General features: G+C 38.9%; 1 pseudogene across 1 annotated transcript; it reads right to left on the reverse strand.

Moving 5' to 3' along the window:
• Positions 1-3: 3 nt before the first annotated feature.
• On the reverse strand, positions 4-27,907 carry LOC144634222 (sodium channel protein 1 brain-like; annotated as a pseudogene). Its single transcript, XR_013567170.1, has 24 exons — positions 27,742-27,907; positions 23,313-23,560; positions 21,326-21,474; positions 20,605-20,685; positions 19,491-19,619; positions 18,141-18,232; positions 17,184-17,378; positions 16,350-16,407; positions 15,721-15,865; positions 14,657-14,794; positions 13,548-13,973; positions 13,119-13,292; positions 12,058-12,405; positions 10,981-11,272; positions 9,927-10,264; positions 8,256-8,429; positions 7,593-7,703; positions 6,875-7,144; positions 6,131-6,184; positions 5,421-5,558; positions 4,521-4,634; positions 4,301-4,439; positions 3,122-3,253; positions 4-2,496 (listed from the first exon to the last, which is right to left on the reverse strand). The product of XR_013567170.1 is annotated as a sodium channel protein 1 brain-like (transcript).

A 27,907-nucleotide genomic window follows, 5' to 3' on the forward strand; every position in this document is an offset into this window, starting at 1 on the left:
TCTGTTTTTATATTTTATTTTGCATGCTTTGATCATTAAAGCCGCACACATTTACATACATGTATACAATGTGTATTTACTTCTACTAACAGTTATTGTTAACAAAAAAACACGATATAGCAAAAACCAAATTGCGAAAACTAAACAATGGTTACACGTTGGATAAAAACTACTTTACTAAAGCGATTTCTCGCGAACAAGTGAGAAAAAAATTAGCAAATATCTCATATAATGCAATGCGTTACCATATAGAAAATATTATCCTTAAATGATAAGGCGTGGTCGAAGGCAAACAACGATAGACCACAGTCGTTACTCTGTAAACGAAAATCATCGAGCGTTGTGTTATGGGACGGGGAAGAAGAGAGAATTGTGCACTGTAGTGCGCGAGACGCACCAAGCTGAATTCTCCCGAATGCAATTTATGGTAATCCTATATTAGGCAGAAATGAGGAATTTGTTGTTAACCAACGGTTAACATGCTAATTGACAAAAGATTTATTGTTGCTTCTTGATTATAACTCGCTGCGTGTCGCTTACATGTCACGTGGCTACAAAATTCCACTCACAGCGGTCAGCCAGTGTAATTTCCATACACTACGCCAAACAATACACTTACATTATGCTTCGGTGCGTACACCCTAATATAGAACGGCTGTGAAAAACGTTTCAATTAATTATAACGAGATCAAAGGAAACTGATGGAAAAGCATGCTTGCCTCAAAAGGAAATTCTATCCAACTGGATATTCGTCTTTTCCTCGTGAATTTTAAGAGCCGTTCTGTTGTCGAAAACGTAGCAAAACTGCCTTAAAGAGACATCGAAGCGTGAGTAACAGGAAAGTCTAAATAAAGCGTCATAGCTTTGCGGGTAGTTTTGATACGCCACAAAGCCTCTAGCCGTCAAGTTTTTTACTCTACTGAGCTTTCGTCAAAGCACCAAAACTCATCGAGTGTTATATGGCTAGGCCCAGGCCAAATTTAGTGGCAGAAAATATTGCGCTTATGAGAAAATTTAATAAAACCTACAATTTCGAGGCAAACTTGCCTTACACAACACGTTCCCTGAAATAATTTATATGTTCGGTATTTTTCTTATTGCTGGTGATAAAATCGATTACGTATATGTAAAAAATATATTCAATTGTTGTTCATCCTCTACTGATCTTCTACAAGAAAAGATACTTGCAACCTTGTGAAGGCTAGGTGTTGAAGGCGCAGGGATATAAATGCGTTTAAATATCAAGGAAGCTAAAAAAATTATTACTTTTCCAGTTGCTATCGTCTTTATAACTAATATTGCAACTTAGCAGCGCTTTGACTTCGAATGAGCCAAAAGCCTCTGTAACTTTGCATTTCAATGAAGCCGGTTTAAATGTTTCTTCTTGTCAGCCTAGGAATTCAAAGGTCTATACTTCTGGCAGTGGCAAACGACATGTGAAAAATAATCTCACATCCACAGATGACTAAACCCATGGTCGGGACGTTATAATTTCAAAGGAGAAGAAGGATTATCTCCCATAAATATGCTCTTTCATGAGAAATTTCATCTTGGTCACACTTTTGCCTGAACTTGGCTCAAGTGACAGTCTCGAGCAAGTCTTGACCTAGCTTGGTCCTGGTAGAGCCACTAAGGGATGAAATTCTCTTCTGTGCTATGAACGACTTATTGAAGCTAGCCTCCATTCTGACAGTGATATCTCTGAAGACTTCCGGAGACTCGCCATGTTCTTCTAAAACGCGTCGCACCAGCGCCTTCAACAGATCAAAGCAGTGAACAAGTTCTCCCTCTCGAACTGGGATGTCTAGCTGTCTCAGATCACCTGAGTTTGGCTGAGGAATTTTGAACGGTTTATCGAGACTAGCCACGAACTCCGACAAACGATCTAACGGAAGATACTGCTTCCCGTTAGGAACAAACACGCCCCAAGCGGTGTAGTAACTGTCGAAGTTTTCTTTGGTGATGCAGAAGTCTTCGATTTCGTGCGCGCGGTTCACGTTCTCGAGAATTATGGCAATGTACATGTTGACAATAACCAGGAACACTATTATGACGTAACTAGTCAAGTACAAAATAGCACTGAAGGAACCGCAATTGCCGTAAGGAAGTCCCATATAGCTTGGATCACAATCGGGGGTTTTAGCAGCAAAGCGTCCATGATGTCGTTCCAACCAGATCCCGTAGCAAGACGAAACAGCAGCAATAGCGAAGTACCAAACGTCTCGAAGTTGACAATGTCGTTCAACTCGCCCGCTCGTTTGACGTTTCCAAATGCCGACATACCAATGATCGCGTAAATGAATATGACCATAAACAGTAGAGTGCCAATGTTGAAGAGGGCTGGTAACGAGATCATGAGGGCCCACAAGAGCTTACGTATTCCCTTGGCGAACTCAACCAGCCTCAGCAATCTGGCAATTCTGAAGATTCGCAGGACACGGAGAAGACTGGGACTAACGGCGCCTTCGTTTGCACTGAACTCATCTAATACAACATCTGTTGAATGAAATTGAATGATTTTTAACGCTATATTGAAGCTATGAAATTCAATTATGTTGCCATTATTTGAATCATTTCAACCTTGCTACTCATTCTATCGGATTTTACAAGATTCCCAAAATACGTTATCCCTGTGTTAAACAGTTTTTTCTGGCTGCGTGTTTCTTTTCTCACTACGTTTTACTTAGAATGTGGTCAGTGTGCTTTAATCGATGTAAATAGGAAAATACTCTATGGCCTACGTTACAGCATATCATGAATTTTGTGACGTAAGGTCGCCCATAATGTTTCAATGCTATCGCGGATTTAAGATTTTACCCAACGATTTTGCAACTACGTAGTGAAATTTATTGCTTGTTAGAAAAAAAAATCCTTTGTGCGTAATATCTACTAAACTCAGTTGCTCATTTGAACTCTTTCAAAGCACGCAGTGTCACGGTATAAGGTCCCTGTGCTCCATGAAAGATATGGGTAACCCTGTTTCTGCTACAACAAATTAACACCTTCATTTAAGTAAGAAACTATGGCCGCTCAGCAGTTTCGAGTATCGTGGGATTCATCATGGGAAAGCAAGAATATCACTAAGTTTGAGATTCCTTCAAATAAAAGCCGTGTTGCATACCCACGAGAGAGCTGATAACGATGATAAAATCAAACACATTCCACGCCTTCTTGAAGTAGTGTAATCTCAAAGTGGCAATCTTGACAATGGCTTCCAGAACAAATATCCCAGTGAACACGTAATTGGAGACTCGTGGAAATTTAAGTCAAGGAAAAAGTCGTCCATACATTTCAGCTCATAACACATTTTTTGTATGACAATTAAAGAATTACTGAGCTATACATTTTCAAGGAATTTTCTCTATGCACTTATTTTAAGGTGAGTTTATTAACGGGTTTGTTAATCCAGTGACGTTCCCAGAGACCTTACTTCTCTCTATTCCTGACCAGTTGTATAGGAGGTTATTGGTACGAGATTGGCAAACATGATATGCAAAATCCAGCATTAGAACCAGGTGTGAAATGTCGTTCTCGTTCGCAATATTGTACGCGTACTAGCCTGCGTAGCAGGCGCCGTAGTTTCGAGCGCGCGAATGGTAACGCAAAGGCGCGTGAGGGCCACGCGAGGTAAAAAAACGCATTTCGGTGGGCGTGAGGCGTCTCCTCGTTTTTCCTCGCGTGGCCTTCTTGCGATCGCGATCTCTTTGAACTCGCTAAAAAACTACACAGACGCCTGCTACACAGGCAATCAAAAACTCTCTAAGAACAGAGGAATTTGTATTTCCTTTTCAAAGTCTAAAAATTGCCTAACTTACGAATTTAATTTTAGGCCTTTTTTTCTTGAAATAATAATACAATGGAATCCTGATTGATCAAACCTCAGGTAAAATTGCAGTGCCCGAATGAACGGTAAAATCGAAGGGATTTTGGTTTTGAGATTTCGGGAGGTTCGAAAAATTGGGATTCCTGACTGAAACTGATCGCATATTAAAGTGACGGGGATGCTCGTCGTCTCGCTTAGTACGCTTACGGTGTTCCGGGAAAAACGCCAATATTTTTTAGCCATAATCGTCTCGTTTAGGGTTACACCCGAAGAAAGATACAAATTTAAATTATATTCTTAGTTTTTTGGTATCTTTTAGGGGTCAAGAAAAGCTTGAGCCACACCCAGATTGGTCTCTTTTAGGGATTCTTTTCAAAATTTCCGACGAGCATCCCCGTCTGTTTCATATAGGTGTCCCCCCCCGGGCTGACATTCCAATCTTTCACGCGACTAATTATAAGGTCGTACAAAGGATATGTAATACGCTGGAGATCTCCTCTGACTGTCCGTGGTGTTGTATCGTCATCATCACCATGTTACACATTATCACAGTCAGAATAGCGACCTCAAATCTGTCTCCTGTTACCACATCATATAAGACACCGAATACTTTCTCCTGTGGAATAATTGAAAGGAGTTCTTAATGTTAATGACTGAAAAAACTAACAACAAATAAAAATTGCCATGCACCACTGACCTGTGGTCGAATCTGTGTTGTAGGTGGCTTTTTTCTAGCAGCTTCCTTTAGGAAGGTGACCCATTTCCGTTGTGAATCTGTCAGTAGCATCCCCATGCTGTTAAGTTCCTCGTACTGTGACAAAAGAAAACAGTAGGAAAAGGCATTACTCTGATCTACTCTATACATGCCTGATCTTGGTCTGTGAAAAGGGCAAGGAGTCTGATATCTCTATGACAGTCCGTATACAGCATTTTGCATTTCAGTTAAAGTCTATTACATTCCAAGAAATATGAGAAGGCTACCGCGCCTCAATCATATTTCTAAAATTGCTTGGCGTTTATTGTCTTTGAGACTCAAAGTTGTTTGCGTCGGACCATAGTCGCAGTAGTCCGCCCTGAATTGTCAAACGGTTTCTCGTCTCTCAAGAAAGAGAGACTGTTGACAATCACACTACGGTATTCCTGGCCGATCAACTCACACAAAAGATACGGTCGTAAAAAAGGTTGTTGTTGTCCGTCGTGGCAAAGTGCGATAATGATACAAAGTATTATCATTTGCTTCACGATGAAGTCACTTGTGATAAGAATTGCGACGTTTTGACTGCATACTGCCAGTCTTTATCAGACGATAAGGTCGACTGGTCGACTGGTTAGGCGTTACCCTATAAAGCACGATTCTCTGCTGTGATTGGTGCATTTCGATCCTCGCTGTTCCGGTGGGTTGATAGCAAAAGATATTCTTGGATAAACATTTTTCCACACAACAGTTTTCAATCCTTCTTACTCGGCAAGCTCGCCACGTGATCATGACGTCACCTAGTTATGTTATGCGTTTACGTCAGGAAAAACGCGGGCTCCGCGAACTGTCAGATTCGATTTGATTGAAAAAAAGATACTTAGGTGGTAGAAAATGACTTACCTTCTGTTTTAAAGTGTTAAAATTATCGATAATGACTCCAACGAACAAGTTCAGCACGAAAAATGAACCCACGACGATGAAAGCAACAAAAAAGCAGTAGGCCACCAGATTGTTCTCATACTTGGGTTGCAAATCCACCTACGGGAGAGATAAAATGTGTCATAAATGTCCACTTTGGTTTGTGCGAGCAAGGCCTAGCGGAAAAATAAATATCACGGATAACAATAGAAAGATGAAAAATGGTACAGGGAAATCCAGGAAAAGTGTATCGTTTATAGGAGTGTTGACACTATACTCCCAGGGGGGGGGGGTGGGGTGGTGGGGTACTCCGGCTTGTAAATGACGGGGATGATCGAAAGGAGGCAAAACTAAGGACCCAAAAAAATCTTTAAGCTTTCCGACATTACTCAAAAAAATCCCTGGACCAAAAATAATCCCCCCAAAAAATCCCTTGTCAAATTACCCCAAAATTGCCAGGAGGGGCAATAATATTACACAAAAAAAAAATCATAAAAAATTGAACGCTCGTGTTTGTTTATTCATCATACCATCAATACGCAAGGCCGCGCCAAGGCAATTTAGTTCATTTTTAATACCCAAGAAAATCCCCTATTTAAAAAATCCCGGAATCGAAAATTTCAAACCCAAAAAAATCCTTCGATCATCCCCGTCATTTACAAGAAGGAGTACCCTCCTGGGACTATACTTACCTCAGTGGAGTCAACTGAATCCTTCATAACTTCCATCCATCCTTCAAAAGTCGCCTGAAATAATAAAAAAATAAATAGAGATATGCCAATGTTTAAATTATCGCAAGCAACTCCCCTCCTCCGCAGACGCTTATGGTATTAGAGACAAGTGATCTGTGATTTATAACACAAATATTGGTTGAAAAGCTACCCATTGGATTAAAAAAAGTAATAGTTCGATAAGGTGCCAAAGAAAATCTAGCCCGTTGCAGAAGAAACAATATCGTCAAAGCAAGTAAGACCTTTTCACACACTTGATTTTGCGGAAAAAACATAATATAATCAAGCTAAATCAGCCGATTTCATAACTTTGTCAACGCGCTTCACTTGATTTTGGTTTTTGCTTATAGGGAACGGTTTTGATTATTTTAACAACTTTTTGGTAACCTTCGCATGGTTTCTATTTCATGTGAGCAAATGTAATCTCAAAGAGCTTGTTAACACTGATTCAGTTGATGGCTGGGGGCAGGAATACCATACAATACCAGCTGGGAGATAGGGCCAGGCAACGTGCTAGAGAAAAGAATTAGTAAATTTCTATTTCTAAATATAGGCAACTACTTCCTTTCCAGGCGGCTTTTTTGAAAAAGTATCATTAGAGGTTTCATAATGTGAAGCAACTGCGAGAAAAGAAAATGGTGCATCCAACCATTAAAGGTACGTCGAGAATTCCCGACATTACTATTTAGCGAGTCTCTTACTTACCACTTGCATCAATGCGAGGAATCCTGCCAGGACATTATCAAATGTTACTTTGGAATTCACCCAGCGATATTTATCAGGGTACTTAAGGCATTCTGCTTTGCCAGATATAACACTTGCGGGCAATGGTTCGTTTTCGCTGTCCACACACTTGAAAAACTTTCCAGCGAAAAGATGAACGCCGAGAATGCTGAATATCAACCAGAAGAGCAGGGAAACCAGCAGGACGTTCCCAATGCCTGGAATGGCAGCAAACAACGCATTCACCACAACCTGCAATGGAAATTGAGTGTAGCGAGTTCACTAAAAGCTACACAACCATCATATACAGTCCAACCTCCTGTGAGAGGTGAAAATATGTGGCTGGGACTAGACAATGTAATTTTATTTACCCACGTTACACAGAAGAGCTCAGGAGCTCGTTAATACGTGCATGTGCATCCAATATCGTATTGGAATTCAGAGTGTCGGTTTTTGTAGAGGGAGGAAAACTGGAAAAAAACCCTCGGAGCAAGGACGAGAACTAACAACAAACTCCACCCACATGTGGCACCGAACCGGAATCGAACCCGGGCCACATTGGTGGGAGGAAAGCGCTCTCAGTGGGAAGATATAAAAGTCAGATATCAACAAAACTTTAGGCCATTTTGTTGGCTGTCGGCCTGTCAGTTACAAGGGCGTTACTGTGTATGTCGCGTCTATTTTTTGTTTAATTGATTACCTTCATCCCTTCTAATCTTGAGATTGCCCTTAGCGGTCTTAAGGCCCGCAATGTGCGCAGCGAACGAAACACGGACAGATTCTTGTTTTCAAAAACCACGGCAAGTGAGATCTGTTGATAGAAAAGTACGTAGTCCAGTAGAGAAGGTTAAAATATCAGTGCTTAATTTGCAATGCCTAGGAGAAGAAGTATGTTAAGTCGTTGTATGAGTTTTTTTAAGAATATAGAAAAAATACTGTCAATTTATGAAACTGATCTAATTTCACTTCCTGGGAATAAATGTTTTTATGAACAACAGAAAATTAAAAACGCATTTACAATGGTGATAGAACTTCCACGGACGAAGCATGTGTCTATAAATGGGCTTGTGATTTTCTCAGTCTCTTTTGTGTTAAAGAAATGTTATGAAATTATTAGTTTTTTTTTTATATTGACCCTATGAGTTGTGTAAGCACTTTCCATGCATCACAAGTGTTGGAAGACTGTGGTGGGAGAAATAAGTGGTTCCCCTCATGCTGATGAATCCTATAATAAGCATCAAAAACAGCTGTCTTCTGCTAAGCTAGTGATTTTCTTAAGTCTCGTGTTGAAAATAATTCACGAAAGTATTGGACCTCCACGTGCAGTCTATTGCTTTTAATTAGCTGAACTGTATATACTTACTGAAACAATGAATGCGTCCAGGCAGTTCCATGCCGAGGAAAAGTATTTAATTAGTCCAAATCCGATGGCTTTCAGAATGAATTCCATGGTGAAAATGGCTGCGAAAACATAGTTAAGTATTTCCAATGTTTTAGCGAGCTTAGGCTTCTTATGAAGATGAACGTCTTCAAAAATCTGCAAAAGATCAACAAAACAAACTGTTTCAGTGGTGGATGTAGTTCAGTCGTTTTTTCCTGGTTCGTTTGCTATATTGTGCGCAGTTTGTTTATTGTATCTTAATCCAGTGCACGCAAAATTCTCCAGATCATGGCTCTGAGCTGCCTCTTCATAAGCCGTTATTCGTTATATTACATTAAAACAAAGAAATTGTATGTTTTGTTCCTATCTGACAGTCGCTATTTTAATATTCTAAGTTGGAAGCCGCACGTTTTCTCATAACATTCATCCCCATTCCCGTCTAGATCTGCTAAATCATGAGAAATGGTTTGGCACCTGGGAGTGACCACTGACGCTGTAATTCTACTAGTTGTTTACCATTTTCAAAAAGGCGGCAAAGTTTTAATAATAATTATCTTTTTTAAGGAAGCCATACGTCACACAGTGGTTTATATATAGTTGGGCCCTCTATTAAGATTAAAGAAATGTAAAGAATGTAGGGAACCATTTATTATAATGTAGGGAAAATAACTAAATTAAAAAATGCTGATTTAAAGGAGCAATGTCACGATATTTTAAGTCATTTTTTCTGATTACTTCCAAATTGAAGAAAACCTCAAAATAACAGTTGTGTAATGTAGAAAAACAACAAAGGGGTAATAGAGGCGGGAAAATAACCAAGGATGGTTTCGACTCAGTGACGAAGATTAAATGCCTGGCCAAACGGACATGCAAGTGGACGCCAATTTTTAACTTGCGTTTACTTGCGTCTCCGTTTGGCCAGTCACTTGCGATGACTTGCGATGACTTGCGATGACTTGCGCTCACTTTGGTCGAGATTAAATTTGCATGCAAGTGAACGCAAGATTTTCACCGTTTGGCAACTCAACGCAAGTCAACGTAAGTTTTGCTGCTTGCTTCAAATACTGAATTGTAGCGCGCGCAGTAGCATTTAAATGGCATTTTGACAACTTGCGTGCATTTGCGAGTCCGTTTGGCCACCCAACATAAGTTTGTACGCAAGTTAAACTTGCGACTACTTGTGTATCCGTTTGGCCAGGGCTTAAGACAGATTACGAATGACAAACTTGAAAAAACTTGCCAGTTTTTTCAAGATGGGTTGCCCGTGACGTGGTTTCTTTTAAGACTATGTGAAACTAGAAGTATATATTAATCACTTGCTTAACATACTATAGCTAATCGCTTGCATAACTATTAATGAATAGATAACAAAGAATAAAAAAGGAGATAAAATTAGAAACTAGGCACTATGCTTACTACATTTAAACTACCAATTAAAATTCGGCTTTAGATAGGCCACTCTTAAATGAGACTATAGTTGGCAGTTCTCCAAATGTGATGTTTATAAGGTGTTCCATATATCTGCAGAAAAATTTAGAGTAGTCTAATGCCCCCATCTTCTACAAGCCGACGTTCTCCGGATATTATGCTTAGATCTAGTATTATAATTATGAAAACTGTTGTGTAACGAACAGTCAAACGAGTGAAACCTACCAGTGTGAAACTGCTCAAGAACACCGTTGCAAGAATAAACCATTCGAAGTACTTTTTCTCCACCAGAACCCGCACCCTGCAACGAAACTTGAGCCAGCAGAAATGCCGCGGCGAGAAAGGTTTCCACAGTGGACAATCCATACAGTACTCTGGCAGACAGTCATCTATTTCCATCATGTATCGTGTTGGTCGCGTGGCTGACAGATTGGGGCTTCGATCATGAATGGTTTCCTCTGTTTCCATGATGTACTGGCCGGATGGTGTCGGCGGATCATCGTCCTCCTCAGGGAGGGGCTCAGTCGTAATAATGTTCTCATTTTCTACGTCAATCTTGCTTTCTAAAATAATGTGTTTGGAATAGGAAATCAGTGGAGAACGGTCACATGGTTGCCTCCTTGGCAACCGTTGAGACGTCGCGCAATGCTATTTTTCAAGACAAGCGTTGCGTGACGGCCCAATCAACTGTTGCTAAAGATACCAGTCAACATGGAGGACAATAACAACGACATCTTTATTTTTAACCCTTATACATAAAAAGAAAAAATTACACCCAGTAGAAATTAGAGCTAGAAGGGTTTTGGCTTCCTAAAATAACCAAGGAGTTAACAAGTCTACAAAGCCAAATTATATAGAATAAAAATAAGGTAAACGTAAAGTCTTTGTCCGAGCCTAAGTGGCCCATACAGCCGGAGCTTATCCCGGTTTCCGTAGCATTAAGCTACTAGGAGTATTGCTACTTCCCCCTGGATGGGATGCTAGTCCTTCGCAGGGTTACCCCCCCCCCCCCCAGCAGTAAGTTCGCCAGTACCCATTTATACACCTGGGTGGAGAGAGGCGCTGTAAGAGTAAAGTGTCTTGCCCAAGAACACAACCCAGCGCCCCGGCCAGGCCTCGAACCCGGGCCGTTCGACTCGGAGCCGAGCGCCACCGCGCCTCCCATATAGAATAAAGGGAAATAAACAAATTTGAAAGAAACAAAACTGGTATAATTTCAAAAGGTGAATATAAGAATGGTTTATAATACTATAATCACCCCGCGTGAAGAAAATCACACCTTTGCAAGTAGCATCGTGTGATTCTTCAGAACGTTGTTCCGAATCGCATATTGCCAACTGGCCACCATTTTCTTTGTTGGGACAGCGGCTGCTCTCCAGAACCTGTAGCTCGTACAGACGGAAAGGTTCACGAAACTTGGCTACGAAGAGGCGTGACTTGCGGGTTTGGAATGCTTTCTTTATGGAGCACCTTGATGGACGCTCTTCAGCCTGTGCTTCTTCGTTTGGAGCATTATCTACCTCCCTGAAGTCAAATGCGTTTACTAGGAGTGCCACAAATAAGTTAAGGACCTAAAAAATGTAAGCAAAAAGTGTTTTTAGTGACTTTCTGAACAACACGCTCCTGTTAGCCAGTCGTTCAGTCAGTCGAGCAGTCACCTACTAGTCTTAGTTGGCATTTTTGTAAGGCTCCGTAATAAAAAATCCAATTTTGTTTTCTTTCTTTTTTAAATAGACTCTTCAGAATTCTCGTTTGCGTTGCTGAAATTGAAGGGAAGAGTAAGGAATCATCGTGTTATTGGCCCGGGGGGGGGGGGGGTACTCCCATATGTGGCCTATATAGGTATGTGCCGCCCGATAGGGTATGGTTTTTGAGGTACTCGGTCCTTAAAAAGGGTATCATTTTTGCTCCTTTTGGCAATGTGTTCCCGGTGTGATCCTTAAATTCGGTACCTAAATTCTATTAGCTAAACTAAACGTCCAGCTAAACGAAAAAAAAAGGTTTCTTAAAACTGAATTTTCTGTTTAGGTATTAGTAAAGCGATTTTATAAAGATTTGTGTCTTGCCGTGCGCGGTTAGCCGTTATTCGAACGCTTCTCCTCCCCTTGAATAGGGTGTCATTTTTCGGTTTTGGGCCTTAAAAAGGGTATCAATTTTTGCTTTCTTTATCCTTAAATAGGATCAGGGTTTAAGAACCTTGGCGGCACACCCCTATCCGAAATTTATGGGAGTACCCCCCAGGGGTTATTGGTCTGCTTTTGGCGTATTCCTTTATCAGCACGAAGCAAAGTGCATATTATTGGTATATGTCTGGACAGCATTGTACAAGATTGTAACTACAGAGTTTATCACTTACAATGAAATTTCCAACAATAAGAACAGTAAGAAAGAACAGAGTCGCCTTGGCAGCACTGGTGGCCCTCATGCAGTCCCACAGAGGCTCGATCCACTCCCCGCACAACACTCTGAAAACCATCATGAACGCGTGCCAGAAGTCATTGAAGTTCCATCGCGGTATTCCATCGTCACCAAACTTGTCCTCTGTGTAAGCCTCACCAAATACTTTTATTCCCAGCACAGCGAATATGTAGATGACCACGCCGAGTATCAGTGTGATGTTACCAACTGGTCCTACGCTTCTAGCGATGGCTTTCATGAGTCTTTCCATTGTCTTCCAAGACTTGGCCAAACACAGCACTCGCACCTGTGGTTTTTAAAATGTTTTGCTATTATTATTCTGTAGTGGTGAAAGCTGTAAGGTTCGTATCGCTAACGAAATGGTGGTTACTGATTTAAGAGACGCAATGTTACTGGTGTAGTATAGACGTTTATTCGTTTTACGGTTGAAATGTGCAATATAATGATAAAGTTTTAGCAAAAAATGTAAAACAAAGATCCAGATTGATTGATTGGTCGAACAAGCCACGAAAATATTGCTTTGAAGATATTTAAAAATAGAAAACGGCATTCTTCTTTATTTAGAAAAGCCTTAAAAAAGCAACAATTACTTTTTACTTCATATGCACTTTAAGATTGATCGAACAAGCTACGAATGTCTTTGAATGGAGTTCTTCACTTTCGATGAAGCCATCATATCGATTCTTAAGAATTCATTAGCTTAACGAACGCTACTCGAGGCCGCTTTAAGTAAACAAATTGCTGACCATTTTTAAAATGTATACTTTACTTTCATTTATACATTTAATTATTAGAAGTGAAAAGCAGCCATACCACGTGTGTACCATAGATCCATTATTGCAAGTAACGCTGGCCTTATAGAGCGTTTTCACGTCGGCAATTTTGGCGTTCTTAAGCAATGGACAGTTTTTCTTCTTTGGACGTTTTCAACACTATTTATCAATACTGCTCAGGTGTTTATGGCACAATTCTATTGAGTCAGATTATCAGTATACTCACCAGTCTTAAAGTTCGAAATATGCTAAGTCCTTCTGCAGATTTATAGAAGTATCCAAGCAAGCTCCCTGATACAACAGTAGTATCGAACACATTCCATCTACTGCGAATAAACGCCATTGGCCCCATGGCAACAAAACGAAACACGATCTCAACTGCAAATAATGCCGTGAACACCTGAGCGAAAAAGGAGAAACGAAGTGGTCAACAACAACAACAACAACAACAATCATTACAGCAACAACAACAACAACAACAATTACAGCAACAGCAACAGCAACACCAACAGCATCAGCATCAGCAGAAACACTATCAAGACAGATCAAGACAAATTTATTTACAATAAAAAATCTTACGATGTACCAGGAAAATGAGTTGGAATCATTTTTATCCCATCCCAAACTAGTCATGAAAACAAAAGCCGTTAATTACCAAGTTCACAATGTCCAAGACATGTCGAAACTCTGCCTCAATTCCATGATGGTACAGCGCCAGCACGATCGTGTTTAGAAGAATCAACACCACAATAACAGCATCAAAACCAGAATGGGCAGTGATGTCACGCATGCGCTGTCGCATCGTTTTAAAAAACGAGTCCTCGCGCAAGACAACCTTGCACTGTACTTTGGCAATCCCTGACTTATCTCTCAGTGCGCAGGCTGGTATGAGGCAGTGGTGCAATTGAGAGCCTTTTGTTTCGCTTTCGTTGGACGAAGAATCCAGAGAAATGCCATTGTCGACGGCGTCAGTTTTAAGCGGAGGTGGCAAGCTCCCATCCAAGGTAACCAAGTGTTTAAGCGTTTCTTCGTCAGCTTGGTACGAAGGTGCAGTCCGCCTGAGATAATTCCTTTTCTCTCTCTAATTTTACACGAAAGGAAAACAATGAGAGTTAGAAAAAGATAACAACCAGGATAAGACAGTCTTTTGACCCAGACCAATCACTTAAATACTATTACGTTGAAGCTTAGACACGAAACAGGCTCTACATGATTGATAAGTCGTGAATGCCTTTAATTCAAAGTTAGAGACTTCATAGTGATTTACAGTCTAGAAAATATGTTTTCCATGTTTTTTTCTCCAGTCAATGCTGTTTTTTTTTTCTAAGTTTAGCGTTTAACAAATCTTGTAGGCGAAACAATAAACAAAGACTCGAAGTTTTTTGAAAAAGAAACAACAACAAGAACAAAACAAAAACAAAACAAACAAACAAACAAACAAAACTGTTATCCTATCCTAAACATAGGATGGTTTAGGACAATTTACTCAGAAGGACGAACTGGCACTCTATTGACATGATCTCAATGCCAAAACAATTTTTTTTCAAAATTTCTTTGCAGGGTTAGCATTTTTAAAAGAGTTTTAACATGCAGTGATGCAATTTTCCTAAATTGCGGGGCTTTTCTTTCTCATGGATGGTTGAGCGCAAAAAATTTCTCCGTTTCTTGCTCGGTCATCCATAAGAAAGAATCTGAGACTGCTTAGCTTGTTGTTTATTTGTAGACAATTTTTCTAAGAAAAATAAAAAGGTCACTAGACGGTACCTCTTTCTCCTCCGAACACAGCTCCATTTCATACGACAGATACACAACCGCCAACACCAGATTCATCAAGTAAAACGAACAAAAGAATATCCCAATGATAAAATATGGCACATACAGAGCTCCTGAAGACCTGATGATCTAAAAATATGGAAAGAAAATAGAAAAATGGCTGTTCATCAGCGTCGCAGCTAGCAAGTAACAAGACGAGGCAAGTCTTGATTTTAACCCAAAACTAAAAACAAAATATGTTTGGTTGGGAAAATAATCCCAAGATAAACAAGATTAGATTGATTTTTTAAAGAACTGCATTATCAAAAAAATTGAAAATAGCGTTTAAAGCTTCTAGATTTCAAAGTTATTTGAGAAGCCTGACCCCCAGACCCCCCGGCCATAGCAGCTTGCGGCTTCGGCGATCGAAGATCTTGCGTCGTCTGTGCCAAAAGTCTGGCTTCGGGCCTGTTGATTTGTGTAATTCTTCTTTATTATCAACCAGCCTTTTTCATTTTTTATGCTTTATTATCACTTCTCGGAATTTAATTTTTGTTATTTCTTTGTATATCATGCTTATTTTGAAGTTCCCTTACATTTGAAGACAGTTTTTTACAAGTGAAAAATGCTCAACAAATGCATCCCGTTGACTTTTAAATGAAATTACTAATATTACTACTTTTACTCAATTCTTGGGACTGTTTTGAAAAGTTATTCACGGCCTAGATCAATATTCTCCGGAAAAAATCAATATCTATATTCCTATTGCATGAGTACTTGCAGAAGCAAACGAAAGGCAGAATTAAGTTCTTTTTTTCTAATTTGTACTGCAGTCATTGCGAAACGGAAAGGAGAGCTAATGAAGATTCGATGAAGATGTTCATGGCCAAAATGAGGTGTTAATTCATTGGAAACACACCCAAGATGAAAACTGGAACGCAATTCAACCTACGGGAGGAATACCGAAATTCATATTTACAGTCCAAGGGGATTATCCAAGGGGATTTAAAAGTTGATGAAGTATGGAGAATAAATTGTAATTCTTGATCCGATTGCATTTAAAGTGATGAGGCTACCTTGTCGTAAAGGTTTTCCCAGTAATCCATCGTCAGTATCTGTAAAGCCATGACTAACGACCAACCAATGTTATCAAATGTCGTGTAGCCATGGTCAGGGTTGGGACCAGCGTTGGGCATGCATGTGTAGTTAGAAGGACAAGATCTACAGCAGAAAAAGAAAGCAAAGACAAATTCAATCAAAATGAACTGAAGTTTGTTTACATACTAGCTATGCAACGCTTTCGAGTGGTATACTATGAAATATCCCACGAGTCACTTGTATTTTCTCGGTATACACACGAGCCTTTAGGCGAGTGTGTATACCAAGAAAATACAAGTGACAAGTGGGATATTTCATAGTATACCACGAGAAAGTGTTGTGTAACTATTTTATACCATGCCATAGAAAATACGCTTACTAAATTTCGACGAGAATACAATCGCAGCGCACGATGGGAAGGTTGGGTTGAATACCGTCGAATATACAACGGCTATCCTGTATTCTGATTGGCTGTATTTTCTTTGGCATGGTATAAAACTTTATATCTCATAAGCACGAGATAAAAAACAACACACGTCTAAAAAGAGATAAATATGTAAATAAAGGAAATATTCATAGTTTTAATATCAACATGTTAAGCATTTACCCAGCAGTTGAGGCGTTTCCACAAATCAAAGGTTCGCCACCATGAGTAAACCAGTAACCTGAAATAAACAATTCTCCTCTTAGTTTCTTCCTTTACTCAATGCAAAAAAGCTAGTGCCAAGAGTTGTACGTGTCAGTGATCAACTCGAAAGCGTTAGCTACTTTGGTCACTGAGCACATCTTTAATTGGTTTTGTTGTATATTCTCTTTCTCCCTTTAATAAATTTTCTTTGTTAAAGTGACAATTTATTGGATGCAAGGTTTGTAAATAGTGCGAAAAATAAAAATCTGAAACGTGATTGGATTTGGTGTTGCTTCACTTATGTCCAGGATTGAACGCAGGTATTGTTTAATGAGTACTTCATGTTTGACTGTGTTATTTGACATTTCCATATTACTTCATATTTGACAAAATTTGGTGTGTTTTGGTAAATTTTTATTAATAAGGACACTTTGTGATGCCTGTCATGAGGAACGTGCATCTCATTAGCGTTCAATCCTGGACATATCTGTGTTGCTTGCGATTTACCACAAAGATAGCATCTTTGTGATCTGATAGCTCTTTTCTTTATCACCAACTTGTAGTTTTCTCCCTGTGGTATAGCCGTGACCTAGCTGGTGCGTCCTTGCAGACTTTTTTTCGTCTAGTCTGCTGGACGCACTATTAAAATAGCTACATGTATGTGTGCAGACCAAGGTTATCAACTTATACTGATTTGTGTTACGCGTATGTCTATTGGTAACGGAATGTTTTACGACTTTCGTGAACCAATCAATGGGTTTAGCTGACAAGCACTTATCACCTGTATGTATGATACATGTACTCTATTCTTACTTTTGTTTAGAGCTCGTTCCTGTAGGCTCAAAGAGCTATTGTCCGAAAGATTAAGAACGCATTTGTTCCTCAGTTCACTAGAAAACAACTGCAGTCCAATGAGAGCCATGACAGCAAGGAAGAACAGAAACAAAACCAGGACATCACTCAACAGCTTCAAGGAACGAAGTAATGTGTTCACCATGGCACGGAGACCTGCGACATAAAGCAACAGCTTTGTGGGCACTTTAAAACTTCTTAATCATCAAGGTTAACCACATTTCTTCTAAAGCAAACAGGTTATAAGAAAACAAATCTTCAACTCAGGTTAATTATCTTGACCTACAGCACTAACACCAAATGTTTTGAACTAGCATTGTAAGAAATATAAGGAAATCTGCAGGGAGAACAGGAAAATTTTTTTCTCTTTTTTTGTTTAAAAATAGGGTAAACAGTGAGAGAAGCCCACATAAAAAAGTAAAACAAATAAATAAATAAACAAAAATAAATGGTGATAAAGATAGCAAATCTCACAATGCAATTTTAGTAGTTTAGTTCTTATAAGAAATTTAGTTTAGTTAACACCGACAGTGATAATCAATTACTTCACGAATACAAAGGGGAGAAGAAAGTTTAACTTTAATGGTTAAAGGAGCAGTGCCACAGTATTTTTTTGTCATTTTTCTGATTTCATTTTTCTGAAATTGAGGAAAACCGCAAAATAGTAGCTTTCTAAGATAGAAAAACACCAGCAGAGTAACCAAAACCCGAAAAAAAAAAAACCAGGATGACGAAGATTAAAACGGATTATGAGCAAAAAACTTGAAAAAAAATTCCAATTTTTCAAGTTGAGTTGTCAGGCTGTGACGTAACTACTTTAACACAAAATGGCGCCTTCGCTTGCTCGGATTTCAGCTGATCAATGGTGTTAGATAATTCAAGCTGAAGGATTAGGTTTCTTCTGTTAATTTAACGTACCTTTCAATGCTGAAAATGTTCTCAGGGCTCTAAGTACACGAAATGTTCTTATTCCTGTCAAGTTGGCTATGTTGGGTGCTACGGTGATGTACCTGCAGAACAAGTTGAAATAGTTTTCCTTATAAAAGCTTGCTGTTTCTAACAGAATTTTCGCCAATGTCTCTTACAAGACTGGGGATATATTTTTTTATCAAATATTTTATTTTTAGTTTCAACTCGTACACTGATTACACCGAGACGTAAACATGTTTAAAAGCGGGCTAGTCAAACATGTTGGAAGTTTATTTATTTAATGTATTTTTTTAGTATATAGACGATATTACGGTGGCGAGAAGATATGAATTTTATGTTCGAGTAGAAAAACAATATAATAGATATTGTTTTTGCCACGAGAACATAGAACTCATATCTTTGAGCCAACGTGCAATGTTCTTTTTATTATATAGACAAAAACTACAGAAGTGTCGAAAGCACAAACCTCTTATATGTAAACTCTTTGCACTCTTTGCAAGAAACTCCGGCTTGAATTGTTTTTAGTCATGTAGAGTTTTCTTCTTCGATTTTGCATTTTCATGCTCCTCAGTGAACGATTTTGAGTCAGCTTTAGTGAACTAAACTTTTCTATTACTCGCCATCTTTCAACCGGTGTTTGGCATAGTTTGGCAGCCGTACGCGTGTAATGGCACAAAATGACGTCATCAATCACAGGGCACAGAGGAGTCAAGTTTGTCCGCAGTTCAAAATCTCTACCGTGCAAAACGACCTTCAAAAGCCTTTCAAAGCGATCGTGTAAGCCGTACGTGATACAGCGCCGTCTTGCGATACTTGTTTGCAGATGGTCTGGTCTGGTGATATCGTATTCGTACCCTCATGTGACATCCGCAGACAGCAATGTTTGTGGGCGTTACCAGAAAAAAAAATCGTTGCCCTTCGGGCGACGATTTTTTCGCCCCAGGCGACCATTGTCAGAATACGATATCACCAGACGATCTGCAAACAAGTATCGCATGACGGCGTTTGTATCACGTACGCTTACACGATCGCTTTGAAGGTCGTTTTGCACGGTAGAGATTTTGAATTGCGGACAAACTTGACTCCTCTGTGCCCTGTGCATCAATATCCTCACTGGTGAGGATATGGAAAATACGCCACTTCGGTCCCGGATATAATTTCGTATGAATATTATCAGTGGTCTATTTTCCAGTAAAATACTCGCGTTTATATAATAAATTAGATTTATTTTTAGGTTTATTTAGCATATAAGGTGACATGATGAAACCTTTAAGTCTCTGTAAACCGTTAATAACGCACTGGTGGCCAAGTGTGTGTATGTTGGATGATGCAACTTACCCCAGCACGACTACAATGAAATCCAGCCAGTTCCACACGTCTCTGAGGTAAGCGTAAGTATGAACGATGAATCCGCGAGATAGGATTTTTAATAACATCTCCAGGGTGTATATACCGCAGAAAACGTATCTGAGATAGAAAAATGTTAGTCAGTTTCAAGAAACAAATTGCACAAGTTCAAGTGTTTTGCATTTGAAAGACGCACTTCCACCCCTCGATTACGAAAGCGAAAGCGTTTTAATAGGCCTGGTAATGACTTTCTTAAGTACTTTTCAATATTGTTATCCCAATATGTTGGATTTGTAGACTTCATTAAACTGGACTAAGCGACAAAGATGGATTTGTGGCAAGCCGCTTAGCTGGCTGGTGCAAACTCGACAGTTTTCATCCCGGGGGGGGGGGGGGGTACTCCCATATGTGGCCTATATAGGTATGTGCCGCCCGATAGGGTATGGTTTTTGAGGTTCTCGATCCTTAAATAGGGTATCTAAATTCTATTAGCTAAAATTAATGCCCAGCTAAACGAAAAAAAAGATATCTTAAGACTGAATTTTATGTTTAGGTATTAGAAAAGCGATTTTATAAAGATTTGTGTCTTACCGTCTCCACGGAATGCTTCTCCTCCCCTTGAATAGGGTGTCATTTTTCGGTTTTGGGCCTTAAAAAGGGTGTCAATTTTCGCTTTCTTTATCCTTAAATAGGGTCAGGGTTTAAGAACCTTGGCGGCACACCCCTATCCGCTATCCGAAATTTATGGGAGTACCCCCCCCCCCCGGGGTTTTCATTTCAAAACTGGTCGGTAATTTTTCCGAGAATAGCAAGTGAGGTCAGTGACAATGGTAGAAGAGCCCGAATATTTGTAACAGTGCAAGTAGCAGAGAACAGAAAGCAGTTGCTGGGTCATTATTCGCCACGGTAGTAAACAATTTTCCAGGAGGCCGACACTTTTACATACAGCTTATCCTTGGCAGGACCTGTGCACATTCCGTACTAGTCAAACGTTAGCTTTAACGTCATTAAGTGATTGTTTGTTTGTTTGTTTGTTTGTTGGTTGGTTGGTTTGCATGTTCTGCTGGGGTTTCGTTCATGAAAAAAAATCGTTTTATTGACTTACTCGGCTTCTTCCGGGGCGCATTCAACCACAAGAAATACACAGTTAGCCAGAATGGTGAGAATAACGAACGACTCAAAATATCTACAATGAGAGTAAAGGAAAAACAACTCAAAATGATTGTTTCTTTGCGAGTGCTCTGCAATCAGGGGAAGTGTTGAAGCACTCTTTAACCGAAACCACTGAAATTCAGTTTTAATGGACACTTCAACATGTTTTGGATACAAAAATTGGCATTTGTAACGAAAAAAGGAGCTGTGCTTAAATTTCCGATTTGCATTATCCAATCAGAGAATGTGTCTATCTGATAGAAGGAATGGTAACGTTTCAGCCTCCCATGGCAAGTGGGATTTTTCGCCGGTAACTCAAGTTTCAGCTAGTTCTGCAAGTTTAAGTTGACCAATGTTTACCTATTAATCATAACTATTACAAAATTCTCGAATCTGATTGGTTATTAGCACACCCTACTTTTAACCAAATTGGAGCGCGCACATTTAAGTGTCCAAATACAAAGTGTCTAAATACAAGGTGCTGTCGTTACCGAATTGGACTCCACTTAGTCCTATTACCATTATTAGCAACAAGCAGTAAAATTTAAAGTATGTTGTAAATATCACCTCAGGCAAATTTTGCAATGAAATCTGAGATAACCCACAGACCAAGACAGGCAAATAAATAGATGTCAAGTGCCGCCGTTGAGAACTTTGAAGTAAATAAAGGATACCTATTAGTAACGACACTTATCGCAAACTGCCTGATGGGACTGACAGGCCCCAACAGACCCAACGAGGCGGTTTTGTTAAATCTGTACACATGATCAGCTCGTGAAGCTCCTCGGCGACGAAGCACAAGGAAAGTGTGATCGCAAGGAATCTGTCGAAAAAAAGGATATTAAATGAAATAAGGTCCCTTTATCTCATTTGTAATAAAAATAACGCTTTAAAGTATATCACCGCACTATACTCACACATTATTTTTTCGGCATATAGTCATAAGCGGAGTGCGGATAAATCAGAGAAGATATTTGTCAGTCTAAGAAAAATGAAGTTTATAAGTTTGACTGGCAAACTTGAGTCTGTAAGCAGTTTGAAACCGAAAACGAACAGGGACTCACAAACGTTCCACAGCTATCTACCTGACTGACAGAATTTGCTCAATTTTCAAAGTTCTGCTTATTAAAAGCTAGTAGTCTCGTGAATTGATGACGTCACCAAAAAGTGATCCATGTAGCCTAAAATTATTCTTAATTTCACAAATGGGTGGCGGCACAAATATCAAGAACCTTGCAGATGGGTCGATTGAGGAGCAAGATAAAGGTTATCAATAGAATCATTTTTATAAACCCAGAGTGTAAATCACGGCATAAGAAAACTACAAGGATAAAAAACTTTGAAATATGAAGCTTATGAAGCATATTTCTAAAATTAAAACGAGACGAGGCATCTTTCTATTTAGAAGTATGTTAAAGTGCCCCTGTGATCAAATTTTTGATGATCATTTTTTTACATTTTCGTGTACAATTAGGCTTTCTTACTCATCCTGCCAATTTTCAATCCATTACGAATATCAGAGGTCGTTTTATTTTAACTTTTTTTCCCGAGAATTTACAGCCGCCATTAATCAACCTTGTTCAAAGGCTTGGTTGCGAATAGGGAGAAAGTGACGTCAAAGGCTCCAAAGTACCTGACAGGTTGAAATTATAATAAGTATTGAAAATCACGCGAAAAGCAACAAAAACTTTGGACTTGTTTTTCGTGCAATTTTCTATGCTGATTGTTATTATAATTTCAACCCATGAGGTATTTTTGAGCCTTTGACGTCACTTCCTCCCTATTCGCAACCAAGCCTTGGAACAAGGTCGATAAATGGCGGCCGTAAATTCTCTGGAATAAATGTTATAATAAAACGACTTCTGATGTTCGTAATAGATTGAAATTTGGCAAGGTGAGTAAGAAAGTCTAATCGTTCACGAAAATGTAAAAAAATGAAAATGAAAAATTTGATCACAGGAGCACTTTAAGTCTATGAACAGTGACCCTCACTGATACACATATAGAGTCAAAGACTTCACTCTAATAACATCAATAGAAATAGTGGAATCGAAATCCTGCAAATTTTACAAATGTTATCGCCTGATGAACACCAGCAGTATTGCAGTCAAAACGTCGTGATCAACACCTCAAATTGACTCCATCGTGAGACAAACGAATGAACGTTCACCTATTCTATTTAACAATTAGACTACGAGCCCGAGTTTTCTATGAGCAAATAGTCAACAAGGCGCAGCCGAGTTGACTATCGTTCATAGAAAACGAGGGCGAGTAGTCTAATTGTTTTAGTAGAAACTCTAAAGGATTGCAGTCCAAAACCTACAATATTGTGCACTTTGAAGACAAAAATCAAGAAAATTTACCGCTTAAAGAGCTACTCGCGCGCGCGACTGTTTTCTATCAGCGAATAGAAATCAGTGGGAGAACCAATCAGATTCGCGGATTTCCAATAGAACACAACTGAGTTTCTACTAATTTACATTACGATGAACAATAACCAAATCTTTAATAACAAAAATAATGAACGCGTTATATCCATCCCAATCTAGTCGTTTTCTACAAGAGATTAGAATTTTGTTAGAAAGCTCCATTTAGGAGACGTTTCCTTATAAAACCTCTTGTATTTTCACACATTACTCCAGAAGTCACAGTCTGCCTTACCCTTCCATTGCTCGCGTCATAATCCTTCAGCGGTTTCCCAATAAAAAAAGAAGGGGCCCGAGCCACGATTGGCATTTCGGGACCCTCATCGGTGACCACTTCAGGGTCCTCAGTTTCGGTCTCCATTCCCTCGTCTTTAACACTTGAATCAAACTTTACTCTCCTTCTTGAAGGCCCTTGGCTGTTTGAAGTCCCTTCCTGACCCTTACTATCGGCCCCCTTTATCACAGTTCCTTTGGGGGTCTTCCCTGTGAAAATCAATTAGACGAAAAGAATTTTAGTAATTGATTTTAAAGACGCTATGCAGCTTATATTAAAAAAATGATTTTTTTCCAAGAACGATGCTAAAACCTGAAATCTTTGGACATAAGCTAAATTGACCCTCTGTTCACATGATCATGCAGTGAGAAACGGCGGGAGTATATAATCATTACACCCCGGGAACAAATATTAGCAATAATATGGATTAATATTTCATCACTCTGTATGTAATATATTCGAAGAGAAAGCTGTTGTACACAACAAAGTTCAAGGAGAAATATAAACGTGTCCTTATATCTATTTGTTTGCAATTCAGTATTTACTTAATTTGGCAAAATGAGTTCCAAAGCCAAGAAGGCACTAATTTATAGCTACAGTAAGGGGCTATAAGTCCAAGCTACAAAGATATCAAAAATGCGTCAGTAATGGTAATATAGAAAATAAGAAACCTCCCTATAAAAACAATGACTCCAATTTATATAAAAACAGGAACACCTGAAATGAGTTAAAATGCTTAAGAACACACTATAAAGACCGTTACATGAAAGGAACTTCTACAAGAGCTCTATATAACAAACATTTTGTTACATATTTTAAAACAAAGTACAAAATGCTGCAAAGAAACTTACTGAGACAGACATTTGATATAGATTCCGTTAATAGCTCCGGCTCATTGTATTTTTTTCAAGAACTTAATGATAAAACATAATCCCTTTCCTTATCAAATCACCGATAATACGTCACGAGCAAACGCTTTATTATGACAAAAGACCCCTTATTATTTTTTATTCTTTATATGGACAATACTAAAAAAAGTTAAACGATATTTTATTAATAGCAACTGGCAGAATTCTTGCGCGCTATGGAAATGAGGCTATAAAATGTCCAAAACGTTTTTGTAAAACAACTCGCTCCGCTCGTGGTTGCACTTGAGTTAAGGTGGCTCCATAGGGTTTTGAGATATTACGGCGCGCGCACAAGTGATACCCATCAAGAGATCATTTTCGCGTTATTTTTTAAACTAGTTAAATAAAAGCTGCCGAAATATTAAAAACAAGGACTAAAATTTGTTGTGCATTATTCTTTAATAAAATAACGGCCTTTGTTTTTGAGCTACATCTACTCAAAAAGTGCTATTTTTTGGTGTTTTTATGGCTTTGATCTTAAATTTCTTTAATTTTCTTCGGTGAAAATTTTTGAAATTCTCCCAACGGATTGAATCTGATGAGAAATAACTTTTAAAAACAAAAAAAGTAGGGGTTGTCCAGGTCGTTTTTGCGTTTTTGGTTATTTTGTGTTTTTTTGACTAAGCAAAAAAACTGGCTTACAGATTTTTTTAAAAAAACGGCAAAAAGGGCAGTTAAAAAGGTATAACATCTATGCCAAATTTTAAGAAATTTCACCGAAGGAATCTCTAGTAAATACAAGGGGAAAAATTCTATTTTCGCCCGAATAACAATTACGTCATCAGAATAGAAATTGTCCAAGATCGCTATTTGAGCATGCGCGAACTTTCGAACCATACGTGTTGATGTGTAAAGACGAGCGTTTCCCGTTGTTGTCGGTTTTTGTGCGAATATCTGTTAACCCCGAGATTAGTTAGAGACATACCTTAATCCTTTATGTAGCAGAATCTCTGAAATTCTGCTCGAAATATCTCACAATCGCGGAGACTATTCTTTATTTTCTCTTTTGCTTTCGATCGTACGAACTTCACAAAAGCGGCCAGAAGCACCGCGGACGTTGTAAACACCTTTTTGGGGTGTTGTAAACTCTTTTATCTGCTCAAAACAGGAAAGCACGGGTGTTGTTTCATTGGCCGGAAGCAAGTCTCGCATTCTCTCGCCCAAAATTTCACGCTCGCGTGAAGCCGCCATGTTTGTTTTGATTTGCCGGCATTTCAAGTTCGCCCTTTCGTACCCATTCTTCGCGCGGTTTAGAAACCCTATGGAGCCACCTTAAATAACTTTTCCTTCTTATCTGTATTTGTAATTCACCGAAATGCATATGGACTAATTAGCATTAGTTTTCCACAATATTACACACTACCACTTAAACATTTTAACAAATTAATTCTTGCTCTATAGATCTTATCTACAATTTTGTTTCCAACCGAACTTTAGGAGGAACTTGTTCACCATAATTTTGGCGAAGTTCCTCTGCGTGTTTAGTTTGAAAAAATAAATCGCGTCAACCGTGCCATCAACGCTAGTACTCCTATACCAACCTTGATACCAGCCGCCTAAGATAAGAGACTCTTATTGCTACTCTGTAAAAATATCAGTATCACTGAACAAACTGACTTGCGGAACTGCATTTTGGTAGGTTTTTATTCCTTGCACAGCCAACACGGAACTTTGCCGGTGCACTCCGTTGAAGCTAGAAAACAATTCGTCGTCAAAAAACTATTCGTGTTTCTCCGGTATGCAAATTTCATCCAATTTCAAAAGAGCGATTGTCGCGAACTCGGTTGGAGCACGCTTTTTTTGATTGTTTTTGAAGTCGTTCAATAAACTCCTAGCACGTGTTATACAGTACCAAGTCTTAAAACATTGGCTTTAGCTCGTGTTCGTGTTTTTAAATAAGATTAAACACTTTTATTCGTTTACATATTAAAAAAATCGAACCCAGAGTTAGAAATAAATCAGCAGAAGCAATGACAGCTGACGGCTGGGACATTAAAGACAGTTTTAAGCAGAGACGGCTCGAAAAGCTCACGTATAACAAGTTTATTCCACTGATACATGTGGAGGAGAATAGCAAACAGAAGAGTAAAAATTATTTAATTTTGAGGCGAGACAAGCATACAACATACATACACTGTCAATTAAGTCAATTTTGTCTGGGGAATAAATGTCAATCCACTGTGAGGAAATACGGTTTTTTAATGGTGCGTTGGAAAGCGAATGCGCGAGATAGAATAAATGAAATTTTTATGTGCGTAATCGCGAGAGAAGGTAGTTTCGACGGTCTCGCTGTTCTTATGTTAAGCGCTACAGTCGCCGACGGGGAAACGAATCTAGATAGATGACAAATTCATGAACTACAATTATGTTTCTATGCTTGTTATTTAGTGATAATTCTAAAGAGCAAATTACAATAGGATTACAACAAATGACTTTATTAACAGTCCGATAACTGTTTCGATGGAGAAACCGGTATTTAAATTTATCACGGGAAATGACCCAACCTCTGATAAACAAGTGCTAAAAATTGTAAGCTTTAAAAAATTGTTACTTTGCGAAACATTTTGTCGATGTTAATTTCTGTGGATTTTAGTCTAACACCCGAGTACACTATATATTTGCGGTCTATTGTTTTCAAATTTTAAATTTTCATAAGCAAAACATGCATGTACTGAAATTTCCCACCTGCGGGTAAAACCTCTTCACGTTTTCCGCGTCATGTTGGAGTCTTTGTGAAGAAAACCATGTTTGGAAGCAGTAAACATCTTGAAAGAACTATTTCAATTTCCACGTTCAATTTCAGAAGATGGTGCATAAACGATCGATGACATTTTTCCAAAAGTCGCTGTACGTGAGACTTTCGCGATGCACAACGATCATAACTTATTTATTCGGCTTTCGGGCGAGGATAGCGAATGAGTGTTGTAGCATTATGTTCTTGGTTTGTGAAATGTCAATAAACGTGTAGTCTATACACTGAGAGATGAGATTCCTATTATGTGACACGCATATGACTCCAAGCTGAAGTTTGATTGTTTTTAGCTGTCAAGTGCACGCCTCTATAGGCGGTAAATAAATTGCTTTTCGATACTTCTAATTTTTCGTTTACTTTAGGCTTGGGTGCTCTAAATTGACAAACATAAGCTAAAGAAACGATTTCATCGCAAGAATTTATCCATCGCCAACGATAAAACATGGACCGTTTTCCCAATTAAATAACAAGGAAATTTAAATGGAGTCTAAATAATTCCCTTATCCTTTAATTCTAAACTCACGCGACAATTAAATTCAGCTTGCGCGTCTCTGCAATCGAAAGCAAACACATCGTAATCAATTTGACAAACACGGCGGGTCAGGCGAGCCTTCAGATTATTGCTGCTATGGAAAATAATTTATTGTTCCCTATCACCGGTGCAGAAAAGAAACCCTTTTTATATGTAATATTAGAGAAATCTAAAACCCAAAAGCATAACAATACCAACCTATCAGAGAGCTTTTCACGAACATAATGACGCCGAGAGACAAGCTCCAACACTGTGAGTGTTTTTTTTGCGATGGTTTTCAGACCGAGCGATTCCGCGACATTGTTGGTGAGTTACAAAAGAGTGGAGTGATTTGTACTGAGAGAGCGTTGTATTTCTTCCGACT

This window comes from Oculina patagonica, chromosome 13, assembly GCF_052425735.1.
Source record: "Oculina patagonica isolate OP01 chromosome 13, crgOcupat, whole genome shotgun sequence".
Classification (NCBI taxonomy): Eukaryota; Metazoa; Cnidaria; class Anthozoa; order Scleractinia; family Oculinidae; genus Oculina; species Oculina patagonica.